A 19,038-nucleotide genomic window follows, 5' to 3' on the forward strand; every position below is an offset into this window, starting at 1 on the left:
GGGGTACTTCTTAGAGCTTTTGATTTTGGATTGTGAGGTAGTCAATTTAGCTGTTAAAGCCTCTTTCACCGGCGTATCCGTGAGAACAAGCGTCTTTGAGCTCTTTCTCCCACACCTTTTTCTTCGCGGACAGGCTTTGTTGAACGGTCTGACATCTTCTGGTGAGAAATGTGCAGTAGTGCCGGAGGTCCCAGGCAAAGAGCTTACATCGGCGTTGCTTGGCGCAGCCTGACACTCTTCGCTATCACCTACTTTTGGTTCTGGGCGATCTGTAACAAAGGAAGACAAGAACTCATGGTCGCCAAATATATCTCGATCAAACGGAAATATTCCAGACACCCGAAATCCCGACTGAATATTTTCAGGCGTGAACGCGCGAACGTATGCTGTTTTAGCAACTCCGGCGATATCGTATATCGTTAGAGTTTTGCCTGCATGTTCTGGAAGAGTTAGCCACGCATCAACGGCGTTATTGTAGTAATGTTTCAGCGGCCCATATACAGACCTGTCCAGAGGCTGTAGTTTGTGACTACAGTGGGGTGGAAATGTGAAGAGAACCATACCATTTTCCTTTGCGTAATTGAGAGAATCAATCGTGGTGTGACTCTTGTGGTTGACCATTAGTAATAGTGCGGGAGTTGAAGGTGTGCAGTTTCCATGTTTTACGAAATGTTTCATTTATGAAAGAAAGATTTCTGAATTTATCCAACCAGATTTGTTTGCAAACCCAGCTGCACCAAGTGGCGCACCTCTCAGCATATGTTCTCTGAAGTTGACTCTAGGAAAAATGAAGCACGGAGGTATGGAGTTTCCTAGTGCATTGACTGCTCCTATCATTGTCACAAGAAGTCCCCTTTCGGCCGAAGTAATCTTTCCCACTTGCTTTATACCTGTTTCGGCAATGATCTTGGACGGCACTTGAACGGTAGTTAACCCGGTTTCGTCCATGTTATATATGGAATTTGGCTCAAACTTGTTACGCTTCATAACGGAATCAAGGTTATCAAAGAATTCGCCAACATTTTTCCTGTTGAAACTGGTAGCTCTCGACAAACTTGTGGCTTCTGGTTTGCGCAGAGAGAGTTTAGGATGACGCTGCATGAATCCGTACAGCCAGTCGCTTCCTGCCCTACTGTTCTCAACCCATGACCGCGGAATGTTTGTTCCATTTTTAACTGCCATTTTATACGCTAGCTCTCGAACCTCGTCTTTTCGAAGCCCGTAGTGGTGTCTGGATGCCTGTAGCAGATAACTCGAAAGCTCACCTTCTTCCTCATCCGAAAATATTCTTCTTACCGTGTAGTTAGGACGAAAATACTCGAGGCTATCTGAGGGCGCTGAGTCGGACACAGAACTTTCTGACATAAACTTCAGTTTTTTGACGTACCTTGATAGGGTTGTTTTGGGAATGACATTTTCTCTTGCAGTTGTACGCAGTTTTTTGCCTTCATGAATTACCTGCTCTGCTGCTCTCTTCATTACCAATGGATCGATCTGTCCTATGAAGGTTTTTCTTTTCCTTTTACGTGGCATTTTGCTAGTTGTTTATTTAAATCAATTAGGATTGCTCTGAAATAGGAAGACAATCCAACATTGCAACTAGCAAGCAGGAGCGGGGACAGAAGGTAGGCTACTCTAGGTCTCTCAAACCCTACAGAGCTGTGGAGGGGTTCAGTGGGACACGTCCCAGTGTGTACTCGTGGTTGATGTCCCACTGTGCCCAAGCCCACCATTATGGGATAATTGACCCTCTCACGACAAGGAGGCTAGAGTGCCGATCTATCTTATACCCCGTCATAAGCCACTGTGGGGCATCTACCTGGCATGCCAATATGGGCGACAAAAGACATGCGGGCTGCAGTTTAGAAGAAAATACTCCGGCAATTTATTTTTACTTTGGCCCCCTAAAAACAACGAAAGTCTCCTAACTTTTTCCAATACGACCTACCGGCGCAAATAAATTTCCTAAAGGACAGGCTTGACCGTGACTTTTTTCAGTTTGGTCACGTGCCCGGTACGACCACCGGTGTCGCTAGTGAGTGGATTGGACCACTGTGCCCCATGGGCCACCGTGCCCCACCCTCCCCTACTTTTGAAGTATGCGCTTCTGAAAATGTTTTCTGACATTCGAATTACCAAATTTTATTCCGTGGATATTTCGAAAATATTTTAGGAAATGAATATATATATTTATATATTGAGTCCAACAAAGCGGCGGTGAAATTCTGATTATTTTATTGTGATTCTAAATATTTATCGCTTAGATGCAACTTCTATATTCATCAACAATACGAGATTCCTTGAGTATTGCTGGTCTTTTTAATCGATTTCCACCGAGAAAGTGTGGCTTCACTATTAAGTGAAAACAAAAATTCCAATCTGAACAATTTTAATAACACGACTTATAATATATATATCAGAAAAATACTTGCTTGGGGATTTTGGAGATCTGCGCTTTACAATCAAATATTAGGCCTGAAATAAACTTCTTTAGAGTTTAGAGAACTATTCCTATTAAATTTCTGGTCGATGGTTTACCCTGGTCATTGTTCCATTTGATAAACCCTGCTTCAACAGCAGAGAATGATATATTTATGTCAAAAATTGTAATGCTTCAAGTTTATTCGATTTGAAAATAAAAATGACAATGAGATGCATTTAATAAATTTCAGGTGATTTCAAAATTTCACAAAAAGCTGTCTTGAATTTCCGACCGTTCGATCATCCTATACTTGGCCCTCCTTTATCCAAGTCTTCAAAATCAGCAAGAAAATCTGTAACACGTATTTGTATATTTATAATACACAATCATATGTAAATGATATCATCAATTAGAAGACTCCACTAAGTCAAGATTCCAATCTTCAATTTGAATTAGGTACGTGAGAATGTCATAACACAACGGCGTCAATAGGGAATCATTTTAATTCAGCATTTCCGAAATGAAGTTCCAAATCGTAAAAAAGTTCGAATCGAAAATTGAATATACTTTAATTAACTATACTATATGACTTTGTTAATTTTCAATTTGCTTGTAGGGATTACGATTGAACATTTCTGGTTGGAAATCGACAAAATTTTAAAACAATTCTATATATTGTCAGCCAACGTAATGCCATAATTGACCGCTCTAAATTTAGTATACATATGGATAGATTTATTGAGAGATTTTTAATTAGTTCGACGAAACATATCAAAAACAAAATTTTACGGTTTTTATGGAAAAAATAAAAAATATATATACTCGGAGACTACTTTATACAATCTTACCAGCAAAATTGTCATCGTGAAAAATCGAACGTTTTTTCTTTGCCCAATTTATAGGCGGTGTTCGTCTGTTTGAAAGTAATTTAGTGTAAGAGATAAAAAGCGAGAGTGTACGACGATAATAGTGTTCGCAGCCATTTAATTTCGACTCAAGTACGTACGTAAATGAGTAGAATGTCAGTGATTTTGAAAAATTAAAAGTTTGCTTAAAGTCTGACAACACGAATTAAATTTCAAGCTCATATATATATATACCATCTTCTGAATATGACTTATTTTATAATTGTTTACCTCGTTTCCCCGTGGTCATTTATAGGCGCCGGAGTTGCACCGGTATCAAATGGTGTCACTTCAACAACCATAGCGGCATAAACAACAAAAACAGTTGCTGCGAAATATCTGAGTTTCATCTTGCTTTGGTATCAGTTTGTAGCATGTTCAAATGAAATCACTCGCTTTATTTATACGGCTATCTCTTTATTTCCTTAAGTAATAAAAAGCTTTCTACTCGAATGAATTATCGTTATCAATTTGAAAGTAGAGTCAATTTAATTAGCATAATCTGGGGTGGTGACTCTTCAATAGATAAGATCGGTTGCTATTTGGCTATGTTTTTTTGGGTTGAAACTGCTCAATCACTTGCAAATAGGTCGATTTTTCTCGATAAGTACATATGACTGAGGTAATTAAGGAATGCATAATATCCACTTAACAATAAATATAGTAATAGCCACAGAATCAATTAAAAGTGAAAAATTGATTGTATAAAGCTTGTTAAATTTTAGCTAATTTTTATCTTTCTTCTTTTTTATCTATTTAATAAATGTAATGATGATAAGCGTAATGTATTCATTGTCAAAAAATTTCTTATTGTTTCAAAATTACATATTATCTATGCACATGTCTTAATCGTTTTTACATTCATGAACGATCCACAATTGCAAAAACAAAAACCTTCTGTTAAATCGAGTTTCAGAATTTATTCCATATACTTATATCTATTACACTAATAATAATGTGACGACTATCTTATAGTCATAAAATTGGTATAATTGAACATATGATGTTACATATCGTCAGGCTAATAACCGAATTGCGTAAGTCATTTTTGGCGGTTTTGAGTTTCTCGTAAAATTGGTATTTATGTAATGCTGTGCACTGTCTGTTAACTCAGATTTTATTTTAAGAATTCCGAAACCCATAAAATTGGAGGTTTTGTATGACATGCACATTTACGTAATTGTTTCGTCATAATGAACTATCATTGTTACCACAGGACTATTGTGACGTCACAAAGGCAAAATAACCTAGACTACGGATTTTTAAGTTTTTGCATCTCAGATTCTAGCTTAGCGCATATAAATTTGAATTTTTACTACAGTATAGGAAGGCGTACACTTGTGATATTCACTGTCTGAGTCCAATTCAACTTAGTTGGCTTTTATATAGGGGACATTGCTGCTTGATTCTTTATATTTAATTTTAGTCTTATTTCGGTGGGTGTGCAGAACGTGTTATATAGTTATATACGATGAAGTATATATTTTTAAACATAAAAAATATTGTAATTAAAACAGATTAGCTATTTTGGAGATTACACATCGTAGATACTGAGAATTCCATTCGCCTTTTAGATTGTTTGGTTTTCAGGACTGGTGCATATAGTCAAGTTGCAAAATTGCGTATGTCCCCAAGTCATAGACACATTTCTGCCTAAGTCACAGTGCGCCATTATGACGTCACATAACTGCGTCATACAAATTAACTTAAATCCGGCTACGATCAAAAAATTGAACCATGGCAAATCATTGACTTTCAATGGCATAACAATATCATTAGGAAGTTTTTTACGTTTTTCTCAAAACTGCTAAAAATGACTTACGCAATTCGGTTATTAGCGTGACGATATGGCGCTATAACTATTGACATTGTGCTTTTAAAAAATAAGAAGAGGTCATTGATTATCTTTCAACAACATAGTCATATACCTATCGAAAGAAAACAAATATTGAGGCAACGTTAAAGCATGGAAAATAATATTTTAATTTTAAATTTAGTCCAAGGATTCCATACATCCACGCATATACATCAAGAAATCCAAATTTAATTTAATAATAACATTTAATAATAATATCCATATTTTCGTTACATTGACTAGATTGACAATTTCGCAAAAAAGCAGTTTTACGCCCTACGCTTTCAGAAGAGCCTTTGAATTTTTTGCAATCTTTTTCTGTATAATTATATTTTCCAGAATATGCTGTCTCTGGAGAAATTCATTTTTTATGTTGTAAAAAGGGTTGATAAAATTTTTTCCATTGAATCGAAGCATCATAATCAATTTAAAAACATATGTATGTACAGATGCATTGTTAGAAATAAAGAGGATTTTTTCGTGTGAAGGTAGCTGTCCATTCTGTTGTTGTTGTTGTTGCCGTGGGATACAATTTTCATATTGGAGAATAGAAGAAAACTGGAAATTCATAATTTTATTCTTGATGTTGCTATAGTGAGAAATTCTATACAATAATAGCGTGATGTGTTTAAACTCGGTTAACAATTCATTTCTTTTCCAGATTGTAATTTAGCACTATTCTCTTATTTACGTGATTTCAATACAATAAGCTCAACAATCTCTAATTCAGCATTTATGCGATGCGAAAAATGTCTGTTCTAGTGATCCTGGTCCGCACAAAATAGTTGAATTGCTTCGAGTATTTGCGGTTTCAGCCCATAATTCGATTACGCGACTTTCCAATAGACAGACATTTGGCACGCAATACTGTGTGTACTATTGCCTCTGATGGAATCAAGTAGCCTAGGTTATATATTATGTTCCTGCGCTTTATAGTTCTTAAGTTTCAATCTTTCACGTTGATTCTTCGTGGTTACCTGTATCTCATTTTCTCATCCTGAAATGTTTTGTTTTTTTATGTATAGCTCACAGTTGGCGAGTGCGTCGATCCCCAGGACACTAAAATCGTTCATGGTATGGCCTTTACTGTTGAAGTGGTTGACAACTGATGTTGGGGCTTTTTTCGAATATCCCTGATAGCGACAGAAAATTGAAGACGAGAATCTCGGACCACATCAGGGATATTCGAAGCACCAACACCAGTTGCCAATCAATTCAAGAGCAAATGCTACACCCTGAACGATTCCAGTGTCCTGGGAATCGACGCACTCACCAACCGTCACTTCCAAATATTGTTCCATATCGCTGTGTTTGTTCATACTAAAAATGTATTTGACGTGTGTTTGCCCTTTAGCCTACATCTCCTATAGGAGCTAGACAACTTGCATATTAGTATTGGTTGCTAGCAAAAACACTTGGTTATTTATTGCAAACGATTCACAAAAATACGATGCTGCGCTGTGTTTTATGCATTTATTCAGCGCATGTTTGTGAAAGTCTGATTATTTTATTGTGCTCCTAAATATTTATCGCTTTCGTTGGGTATTGCTGCTCTTTTTAATCGATTTTTACCGAGGAAACGTGACTTCACGATTATGTGAAAACGTTAGGGATAAAAAATTGCAATCTAAAAGATTTTAATAACATGGCGCATTCGCAAAACATCTGATCGGAGATTTAAGATCAGCGCTTTAAAAAAAATAGGCCTGAACCAAACCCCTTTAGAGTCTGTCAGAACTATTTCTATTGAATTAACCTGATCATTGTAACATTTGATCAGAACTCTGATCACCCTGCTTCAACAGTAGAGAATAATATATTTGTCTCAAAAATTGCAAATCTTCAAGTTTATTTGATTTAAGAAAACAAATGTAAATGAATTCAATAAATTTCAGTTGAGTTCAAAATGGCACAGAAAGCTGTTTGAATTGCCGATGATTTGATCATTCGATCATTCACTTGGCTCTCCTTTATCCATGTTGTCAAAATCAGCAAGGAAGTCTGTAACACGTATTTGTATATTAATAATACACAGTCAGATGTAAATGATATCATCGATTAGAAGACGCCATTAAGTCAAGATTTAAATCTTGAATTTGAATTATGTGAAGATGTAAATATATTTGAATAGTCTTCTGGCTAGACTTTTTTTTAAATTTTGGTTGATCTATGGAGCTTACGATTGAATAATTTTGGTGGGGACTCGACGAAATTTTTAAAATATTCTCTATATACAATGTCAGCCAACGTAATTCCATAATCGACAGCTCTAACTACAGTATACATATGGATAACTTTATTGAGAGATTTCTAATTAATTCGACAAAACATATCAAGTACATATAAAATTATTAATTGTTTTATGGAAAAAAGAAGAAATTCATCCGGAGACGATTTTATAGAATCTTACCAGCAAAATTGTCGTCGTGAAAAATCGAACGTTTTTTCTTTCCCCAATTCACAGGCGACGGTCCTCTGTTTGAAAGTATTACAGTATATATAAAAATAAGTCATCAAGAATAAGAGTTTACGAAGATGATTCAGCATTTCCGAAATGAAGTTCCAAATCGTAAAAAAGTTCGAATCGAAAATTGAATATACTTTAATTAACTATACTATATGACTTTGTTAATTTTCAATTTGCTTGTAGGGATTACGATTGAACATTTCTGGTTGGAAATCGACAAAATTTTAAAACAATTCTATATATTGTCAGCCAACGTAATGCCATAATTGACCGCTCTAAATTTAGTATACATATGGATAGATTTATTGAGAGATTCTTAATTAGTTCGACGAAACATATCAAAAACAAAATTTTACGGTTTTTATGGAAAAAATAAAAAATATATATACTCGGAGACTACTTTATACAATCTTACCAGCAAAATTGTCATCGTGAAAAATCGAACGTTTTTTCTTTGCCCAATTTATAGGCGGTGTTCGTCTGTTTGAAAGTAATTTAGTGTAAGAGATAAAAAGCGAGAGTGTACGACGATAATAGTGTTCGCAGCCATTTAATTTCAACTCAAGTACGTACGTAAATGAGTAGAATGTCAGTGATTTTGAAAAATTAAAAGTTTGCTTAAAGTCTGACAACACGAATTAAATTTCAAGCTCATATATATATATACCATCTTCTGAATATGACTTATTTTATAATTGTTTACCTCGTTTCCCCGTGGTCATTTATAGGCGCCGGAGTTGCACCGGTATCAAATGGTGTCACTTCAACAACCATAGCGGCATAAACAACAAAAACAGTTGCTGCGAAATATCTGAGTTTCATCTTGCTTTGGTATCAGTTTGTAGCATGTTCAAATGAAATCACTCGCTTTATTTATACGGCTATCTCTTTATTTCCTTAAGTAATAAAAAGCTTTCTACTCGAATGAATTATCGTTATCAATTTGAAAGTAGAGTCAATTTAATTAGCATAATCTGGGGTGGTGACTCTTCAATAGATAAGATCGGTTGCTATTTGGCTATGTTTTTTTGGGTTGAAACTGCTCAATCACTTGCAAATAGGTCGATTTTTCTCGATAAGTACATATGACTGAGGTAATTAAGGAATGCATAATATCCACTTAACAATAAATATAGTAATAGCCACAGAATCAATTAAAAGTGAAAAATTGATTGTATAAAGCTTGTTAAATTTTAGCTAATTTTTATCTTTCTTCTTTTTTATCTATTTAATAAATGTAATGATGATAAGCGTAATGTATTCATTGTCAAAAAATTTCTTATTGTTTCAAAATTACATATTATCTATGCACATGTCTTAATCGTTTTTACATTCATGAACGATCCACAATTGCAAAAACAAAAACCTTCTGTTAAATCGAGTTTCAGAATTTATTCCATATACTTATATCTATTACACTAATAATAATGTGACGACTATCTTATAGTCATAAAATTGGTATAATTGAACATATGATGTTACATATCGTCAGGCTAATAACCGAATTGCGTAAGTCATTTTTGGCGGTTTTGAGTTTCTCGTAAAATTGGTATTTATGTAATGCTGTGCACTGTCTGTTAACTCAGATTTTATTTTAAGAATTCCGAAACCCATAAAATTGGAGATTTTGTATGACATGCACATTTACGTAATTGTTTCGTCATAATGAACTATCATTGTTACCACAGGACTATTGTGACGTCACAAAGGCAAAATAACCTAGACTACGGATTTTTAAGTTTTTGCATCTCAGATTCTAGCTTAGCGCATATAAATTTGAATTTTTACTACAGTATAGGAAGGCGTACACTTGTGATATTCACTGTCTGAGTCCAATTCAACTTAGTTGGCTTTTATATAGGGGACATTGCTGCTTGATTCTTTATATTTAATTTTAGTCTTATTTCGGTGGGTGTGCAGAACGTGTTATATAGTTATATACGATGAAGTATATATTTTTAAACATAAAAAATATTGTAATTAAAACAGATTAGCTATTTTGGAGATTACACATCGTAGATACTGAGAATTCCATTCGCCTTTTAGATTGTTTGGTTTTCAGGACTGGTGCATATAGTCAAGTTGCAAAATTGCGTATGTCCCCAAGTCATAGACACATTTCTGCCTAAGTCACAGTGCGCCATTATGACGTCACATAACTGCGTCATACAAATTAACTTAAATCCGGCTACGATCAAAAAATTGAACCATGGCAAATCATTGACTTTCAATGGCATAACAATATCATTAGGAAGTTTTTTACGTTTTTCTCAAAACTGCTAAAAATGACTTACGCAATTCGGTTATTAGCGTGACGATATGGCGCTATAACTATTGACATTGTGCTTTTAAAAAATAAGAAGAGGTCATTGATTATCTTTCAACAACATAGTCATATACCTATCGAAAGAAAACAAATATTGAGGCAACGTTAAAGCATGGAAAATAATATTTTAATTTTAAATTTAGTCCAAGGATTCCATACATCCACGCATATACATCAAGAAATCCAAATTTAATTTAATAATAACATTTAATAATAATATCCATATTTTCGTTACATTGACTAGATTGACAATTTCGCAAAAAAGCAGTTTTACGCCCTACGCTTTCAGAAGAGCCTTTGAATTTTTTGCAATCTTTTTCTGTATAATTATATTTTCCAGAATATGCTGTCTCTGGAGAAATTCATTTTTTATGTTGTAAAAAGGGTTGATAAAATTTTTTCCATTGAATCGAAGCATCATAATCAATTTAAAAACATATGTATGTACAGATGCATTGTTAGAAATAAAGAGGATTTTTTCGTGTGAAGGTAGCTGTCCATTCTGTTGTTGTTGTTGTTGCCGTGGGATACAATTTTCATATTGGAGAATAGAAGAAAACTGGAAATTCATAATTTTATTCTTGATGTTGCTATAGTGAGAAACTCTATACAATAATAGCGTGATGTGTTTAAACTCGGTTAACAATTCATTTCTTTTCCAGATTGTAATTTAGCACTATTCTCTTATTTACGTGATTTCAATACAATAAGCTCAATAATCTCTAATTCAGCATTTATGCGATGCGAAAAATGTCTGTTCTAGTGATCCTGGTCCGCACAAAATAGTTGAATTGCTTCGAGTATTTGCGGTTTCAGCCCATAATTCGATTACGCGACTTTCCAATAGACAGACATTTGGCACGCAATACTGTGTGTACTATTGCCTCTGATGGAATCAAGTAGCCTAGGTTATATATTATGTTCCTGCGCTTTATAGTTCTTAAGTTTCAATCTTTCACGTTGATTCTTCGTGGTTACCTGTATCTCATTTTCTCATCCTGAAATGTTTTGTTTTTTTATGTATAGCTCACAGTTGGCGAGTGCGTCGATCCCCAGGACACTAAAATCGTTCATGGTATGGCCTTTACTGTTGAAGTGGTTGACAACTGATGTTGGGGCTTTTTTCGAATATCCCTGATAGCGACAGAAAATTGAAGACGAGAATCTCGGACCACATCAGGGATATTCGAAGCACCAACACCAGTTGCCAATCAATTCAAGAGCAAATGCTACACCCTGAACGATTCCAGTGTCCTGGGAATCGACGCACTCACCAACCGTCACTTCCAAATATTGTTCCATATCGCTGTGTTTGTTCATACTAAAAATGTATTTGACGTGTGTTTGCCCTTTAGCCTACATCTCCTATAGGAGCTAGACAACTTGCATATTAGTATTGGTTGCTAGCAAAAACACTTGGTTATTTATTGCAAACGATTCACAAAAATACGATGCTGCGCTGTGTTTTATGCATTTATTCAGCGCATGTTTGTGAAAGTCTGATTATTTTATTGTGCTCCTAAATATTTATCGCTTTCGTTGGGTATTGCTGCTCTTTTTAATCGATTTTTACCGAGGAAACGTGACTTCACGATTATGTGAAAACGTTAGGGATAAAAAATTGCAATCTAAAAGATTTTAATAACATGGCGCATTCGCAAAACATCTGATCGGAGATTTAAGATCTGCGCTTTAAAAAAAATAGGCCTGAACCAAACCCCTTTAGAGTCTGTCAGAACTATTTCTATTGAATTAACCTGATCATTGTAACATTTGATCAGAACTCTGATCACCCTGCTTCAACAGTAGAGAATAATATATTTGTCTCAAAAATTGCAAATCTTCAAGTTTATTTGATTTAAGAAAACAAATGTAAATGAATTCAATAAATTTCAGTTGAGTTCAAAATGGCACAGAAAGCTGTTTGAATTGCCGATGATTTGATCATTCGATCATTCACTTGGCTCTCCTTTATCCATGTTGTCAAAATCAGCAAGGAAGTCTGTAACACGTATTTGTATATTAATAATACACAGTCAGATGTAAATGATATCATCGATTAGAAGACGCCATTAAGTCAAGATTTAAATCTTGAATTTGAATTATGTGAAGATGTAAATATATTTGAATAGTCTTCTGGCTAGACTTTTTTTTAAATTTTGGTTGATCTATGGAGCTTACGATTGAATAATTTTGGTGGGGACTCGACGAAATTTTTAAAATATTCTCTATATACAATGTCAGCCAACGTAATTCCATAATCGACAGCTCTAACTACAGTATACATATGGATAACTTTATTGAGAGATTTCTAATTAATTCGACAAAACATATCAAGTACATATAAAATTATTAATTGTTTTATGGAAAAAAGAAGAAATTCATCCGGAGACGATTTTATAGAATCTTACCAGCAAAATTGTCGTCGTGAAAAATCGAACGTTTTTTCTTTCCCCAATTCACAGGCGACGGTCCTCTGTTTGAAAGTATTACAGTATATATAAAAATAAGTCATCAAGAATAAGAGTTTACGAAGATGATTCAGCATTTCCGAAATGAAGTTCCAAATCGTAAAAAAGTTCGAATCGAAAATTGAATATACTTTAATTAACTATACTATATGACTTTGTTAATTTTCAATTTGCTTGTAGGGATTACGATTGAACATTTCTGGTTGGAAATCGACAAAATTTTAAAACAATTCTATATATTGTCAGCCAACGTAATGCCATAATTGACCGCTCTAAATTTAGTATACATATGGATAGATTTATTGAGAGATTCTTAATTAGTTCGACGAAACATATCAAAAACAAAATTTTACGGTTTTTATGGAAAAAATAAAAAATATATATACTCGGAGACTACTTTATACAATCTTACCAGCAAAATTGTCATCGTGAAAAATCGAACGTTTTTTCTTTGCCCAATTTATAGGCGGTGTTCGTCTGTTTGAAAGTAATTTAGTGTAAGAGATAAAAAGCGAGAGTGTACGACGATAATAGTGTTCGCAGCCATTTAATTTCAACTCAAGTACGTACGTAAATGAGTAGAATGTCAGTGATTTTGAAAAATTAAAAGTTTGCTTAAAGTCTGACAACACGAATTAAATTTCAAGCTCATATATATATATACCATCTTCTGAATATGACTTATTTTATAATTGTTTACCTCGTTTCCCCGTGGTCATTTATAGGCGCCGGAGTTGCACCGGTATCAAATGGTGTCACTTCAACAACCATAGCGGCATAAACAACAAAAACAGTTGCTGCGAAATATCTGAGTTTCATCTTGCTTTGGTATCAGTTTGTAGCATGTTCAAATGAAATCACTCGCTTTATTTATACGGCTATCTCTTTATTTCCTTAAGTAATAAAAAGCTTTCTACTCGAATGAATTATCGTTATCAATTTGAAAGTAGAGTCAATTTAATTAGCATAATCTGGGGTGGTGACTCTTCAATAGATAAGATCGGTTGCTATTTGGCTATGTTTTTTTGGGTTGAAACTGCTCAATCACTTGCAAATAGGTCGATTTTTCTCGATAAGTACATATGACTGAGGTAATTAAGGAATGCATAATATCCACTTAACAATAAATATAGTAATAGCCACAGAATCAATTAAAAGTGAAAAATTGATTGTATAAAGCTTGTTAAATTTTAGCTAATTTTTATCTTTCTTCTTTTTTATCTATTTAATAAATGTAATGATGATAAGCGTAATGTATTCATTGTCAAAAAATTTCTTATTGTTTCAAAATTACATATTATCTATGCACATGTCTTAATCGTTTTTACATTCATGAACGATCCACAATTGCAAAAACAAAAACCTTCTGTTAAATCGAGTTTCAGAATTTATTCCATATACTTATATCTATTACACTAATAATAATGTGACGACTATCTTATAGTCATAAAATTGGTATAATTGAACATATGATGTTACATATCGTCAGGCTAATAACCGAATTGCGTAAGTCATTTTTGGCGGTTTTGAGTTTCTCGTAAAATTGGTATTTATGTAATGCTGTGCACTGTCTGTTAACTCAGATTTTATTTTAAGAATTCCGAAACCCATAAAATTGGAGATTTTGTATGACATGCACATTTACGTAATTGTTTCGTCATAATGAACTATCATTGTTACCACAGGACTATTGTGACGTCACAAAGGCAAAATAACCTAGACTACGGATTTTTAAGTTTTTGCATCTCAGATTCTAGCTTAGCGCATATAAATTTGAATTTTTACTACAGTATAGGAAGGCGTACACTTGTGATATTCACTGTCTGAGTCCAATTCAACTTAGTTGGCTTTTATATAGGGGACATTGCTGCTTGATTCTTTATATTTAATTTTAGTCTTATTTCGGTGGGTGTGCAGAACGTGTTATATAGTTATATACGATGAAGTATATATTTTTAAACATAAAAAATATTGTAATTAAAACAGATTAGCTATTTTGGAGATTACACATCGTAGATACTGAGAATTCCATTCGCCTTTTAGATTGTTTGGTTTTCAGGACTGGTGCATATAGTCAAGTTGCAAAATTGCGTATGTCCCCAAGTCATAGACACATTTCTGCCTAAGTCACAGTGCGCCATTATGACGTCACATAACTGCGTCATACAAATTAACTTAAATCCGGCTACGATCAAAAAATTGAACCATGGCAAATCATTGACTTTCAATGGCATAACAATATCATTAGGAAGTTTTTTACGTTTTTCTCAAAACTGCTAAAAATGACTTACGCAATTCGGTTATTAGCGTGACGATATGGCGCTATAACTATTGACATTGTGCTTTTAAAAAATAAGAAGAGGTCATTGATTATCTTTCAACAACATAGTCATATACCTATCGAAAGAAAACAAATATTGAGGCAACGTTAAAGCATGGAAAATAATATTTTAATTTTAAATTTAGTCCAAGGATTCCATACATCCACGCATATACATCAAGAAATCCAAATTTAATTTAATAATAACATTTAATAATAATATCCATATTTTCGTTACATTGACTAGATTGACAATTTCGCAAAAAAGCAGTTTTACGCCCTACGCTTTCAGAAGAGCCTTTGAATTTTTTGCAATCTTTTTCTGTATAATTATATTTTCCAGAATATGCTGTCTCTGGAGAAATTCATTTTTTATGTTGTAAAAAGGGTTGATAAAATTTTTTCCATTGAATCGAAGCATCATAATCAATTTAAAAACATATGTATGTACAGATGCATTGTTAGAAATAAAGAGGATTTTTTCGTGTGAAGGTAGCTGTCCATTCTGTTGTTGTTGTTGTTGCCGTGGGATACAATTTTCATATTGGAGAATAGAAGAAAACTGGAAATTCATAATTTTATTCTTGATGTTGCTATAGTGAGAAACTCTATACAATAATAGCGTGATGTGTTTAAACTCGGTTAACAATTCATTTCTTTTCCAGATTGTAATTTAGCACTATTCTCTTATTTACGTGATTTCAATACAATAAGCTCAACAATCTCTAATTCAGCATTTATGCGATGCGAAAAATGTCTGTTCTAGTGATCCTGGTCCGCACAAAATAGTTGAATTGCTTCGAGTATTTGCGGTTTCAGCCCATAATTCGATTACGCGACTTTCCAATAGACAGACATTTGGCACGCAATACTGTGTGTACTATTGCCTCTGATGGAATCAAGTAGCCTAGGTTATATATTATGTTCCTGCGCTTTATAGTTCTTAAGTTTCAATCTTTCACGTTGATTCTTCGTGGTTACCTGTATCTCATTTTCTCATCCTGAAATGTTTTGTTTTTTTATGTATAGCTCACAGTTGGCGAGTGCGTCGATCCCCAGGACACTAAAATCGTTCATGGTATGGCCTTTACTGTTGAAGTGGTTGACAACTGATGTTGGGGCTTTTTTCGAATATCCCTGATAGCGACAGAAAATTGAAGACGAGAATCTCGGACCACATCAGGGATATTCGAAGCACCAACACCAGTTGCCAATCAATTCAAGAGCAAATGCTACACCCTGAACGATTCCAGTGTCCTGGGAATCGACGCACTCACCAACCGTCACTTCCAAATATTGTTCCATATCGCTGTGTTTGTTCATACTAAAAATGTATTTGACGTGTGTTTGCCCTTTAGCCTACATCTCCTATAGGAGCTAGACAACTTGCATATTAGTATTGGTTGCTAGCAAAAACACTTGGTTATTTATTGCAAACGATTCACAAAAATACGATGCTGCGCTGTGTTTTATGCATTTATTCAGCGCATGTTTGTGAAAGTCTGATTATTTTATTGTGCTCCTAAATATTTATCGCTTTCGTTGGGTATTGCTGCTCTTTTTAATCGATTTTTACCGAGGAAACGTGACTTCACGATTATGTGAAAACGTTAGGGATAAAAAATTGCAATCTAAAAGATTTTAATAACATGGCGCATTCGCAAAACATCTGATCGGAGATTTAAGATCTGCGCTATAAAAAAAATAGGCCTGAACCAAACCCCTTTAGAGTCTGTCAGAACTATTTCTATTGAATTAACCTGATCATTGTAACATTTGATCAGAACTCTGATCACCCTGCTTCAACAGTAGAGAATAATATATTTGTCTCAAAAATTGCAAATCTTCAAGTTTATTTGATTTAAGAAAACAAATGTAAATGAATTCAATAAATTTCAGTTGAGTTCAAAATGGCACAGAAAGCTGTTTGAATTGCCGATGATTTGATCATTCGATCATTCACTTGGCTCTCCTTTATCCATGTTGTCAAAATCAGCAAGGAAGTCTGTAACACGTATTTGTATATTAATAATACACAGTCAGATGTAAATGATATCATCGATTAGAAGACGCCATTAAGTCAAGATTTAAATCTTGAATTTGAATTATGTGAAGATGTAAATATATTTGAATAGTCTTCTGGCTAGACTTTTTTTTAAATTTTGGTTGATCTATGGAGCTTACGATTGAATAATTTTGGTGGGGACTCGACGAAATTTTTAAAATATTCTCTATATACAATGTCAGCCAACGTAATTCCATAATCGACAGCTCTAACTACAGTATACATATGGATAACTTTATTGAGAGATTTCTAATTAATTCGACAAAACATATCAAGTACATATAAAATTATTAATTGTTTTATGGAAAAAAGAAGAAATTCATCCGGAGACGATTTTATAGAATCTTACCAGCAAAATTGTCGTCGTGAAAAATCGAACGTTTTTTCTTTCCCCAATTCACAGGCGACGGTCCTCTGTTTGAAAGTATTACAGTATATATAAAAATAAGTCATCAAGAATAAGAGTTTACGAAGATGATAGTGTTTGCCCTTGAAGCCATTTAATTTCGACTCAAATATGTGCGTAAACGATCAGAATGTCATTGATTTGAAAAAAAGGAAAAATTGCTTAAAGTCTGACAACAAGAATTAAATTTCAAGCTCATACATACACACATATATATATTTATATACCATCCTTTGAATATGACGTATTTTATAACTGCTTACCTCGTTTCCCCATTGTTATTTGTAGGCGCTGGAGTTGCGCCGGTATCAAATGGTGTCACTTCAACTACCATAGCGGCATATACAACAAAAAGTGCAAAATATCCAAGTTTCATCTTGCTTTGCTGTCAGTTTGTAACATGTTTCTATATATCATGCGCTGTATTTATACAGCTTTAGCTTTCTACTTAAAGGAATTATCGTTATCGATTTAAAAGTAGAGTCAATTTAATTCGCCTAATCTGGGGTGGTGACTCTTCAATAGATAAGATCGGTTGCTATTTAGCCATGTTTCTTTGGATTGAGACTCATCAATTATCTTGCAAATGAATCAATTTTTCTCAATAAGTATATATGACTGAGGTAATTATGGGATGCATAATATCCACTTAACAATAAATATAGTAATAGTCTCGCGGAATCACTTAAATAGGAAAAATTAATTGAATTAAGCTTGTTCAATTTTCATTAAGTTTTATCTTTCTTCAATCTATCAACAAATGTAATGACAATAAGTGTTCAATTCATCGTCAAAAACTAATTGATTTCAAAATTACATATTATCTATGCACATTTCTTAATCGCTTTTACTTTTATGAACGATCCACAATTGCAAAAACGAGAACCTTCAGTTAAAAAAGATTCGGAATTTATTTCATATACTTATATCCATGACACTAATAATAATGTGAAGACTATCTTAGTCATAAAATTGGTATAATTGAACATATGATTTTACATATGGCGCTATAATTATTGAGATTATGATTTTGAAAAATTAAAATGGAGTCTTTGATTCTCTTTTAACAACGTAGCCATTTACTTATCGAAGGAAAACAAATATTGAGAGAACATAAAACATGAAAAAATAAAGTTTTTAGTTTGAATTCAGTCCAAGGATTCCATACATACATGCATATACATCAGGAAATCCAAATTTAATTTCATATCAATAATATCCATATTTCCATTTCATTGACTAGGTTCATAATCTCGCAAAAAATAAGAACTATTACGCCCCTCGCTCTAAGTCTAAGTGGAGCCTTTGAATTTTTTCCAATATTTTTCTGTATAATTATATTTTCCAGAATATGCTGTCTGTGAAGAAATTCGTTTGTTATGGTGTAAAGAGGGGTTGATAAAATTTATTCCATTGAATCGAAAAGGAGCATCATAATCAATCTTGAAAACTTATGTATGAACTTTTAACTTAGTGTCAAAAGTTACGCCACTCCGATACATTATTAGAAATAAATTAGAATTATAAATTAGATATTATTAGATTAGATATAATTAGATTAGATATAATTAGATAAATTAGAAATAAAGAGATCGGTGCTTTTGCTAAAATATGGCTGTCCATTCGGATGTTGTTGTTGCTTTAGGATAAAATAGAGTTTTTTGAGTCTAGTTGAGTGCGACTTGTAGCTTTTCATGCAAAAAAATGCTCGTTTAAAACAATTTATCGAGCTTTGTCATCTGAAAAGCTGTTGCTATAGAGGAAACTCTTTTCAATAATAGCGTGATGGGATAAAAAATTA

At 33.7% G+C, this 19,038-nt stretch overlaps 3 long non-coding RNA genes across 3 annotated transcripts; all 3 read right to left on the reverse strand.

Moving 5' to 3' along the window:
* Positions 1–2,604: 2,604 nt before the first annotated feature.
* On the reverse strand, positions 2,605–3,740 carry LOC144430720 (uncharacterized). Its single transcript, XR_013479685.1, has 3 exons — positions 3,559–3,740; positions 3,271–3,335; positions 2,605–2,774 (listed from the first exon to the last, which is right to left on the reverse strand). It is a non-coding gene; the product is annotated as an uncharacterized LOC144430720 (long non-coding RNA).
* An 8,061-nt stretch (positions 3,741–11,801) lies between these two features.
* On the reverse strand, positions 11,802–13,407 carry LOC144430825 (uncharacterized). Its single transcript, XR_013479745.1, has 4 exons — positions 13,147–13,407; positions 12,859–12,923; positions 12,387–12,451; positions 11,802–11,977 (listed from the first exon to the last, which is right to left on the reverse strand). It is a non-coding gene; the product is annotated as an uncharacterized LOC144430825 (long non-coding RNA).
* A 3,188-nt stretch (positions 13,408–16,595) lies between these two features.
* On the reverse strand, positions 16,596–17,644 carry LOC144430806 (uncharacterized). The gene is made up of 3 exons (XR_013479741.1): positions 17,501–17,644; positions 17,181–17,245; positions 16,596–16,771 (listed from the first exon to the last, which is right to left on the reverse strand). It is a non-coding gene; the product is annotated as an uncharacterized LOC144430806 (long non-coding RNA).
* Between the last annotated feature and the right edge of the window lie 1,394 nt (positions 17,645–19,038).

This window comes from Styela clava, chromosome 12 (genome assembly GCF_964204865.1).
Source record: "Styela clava chromosome 12, kaStyClav1.hap1.2, whole genome shotgun sequence".
In the NCBI taxonomy this organism is placed as follows: domain Eukaryota; kingdom Metazoa; phylum Chordata; class Ascidiacea; order Stolidobranchia; family Styelidae; genus Styela; species Styela clava.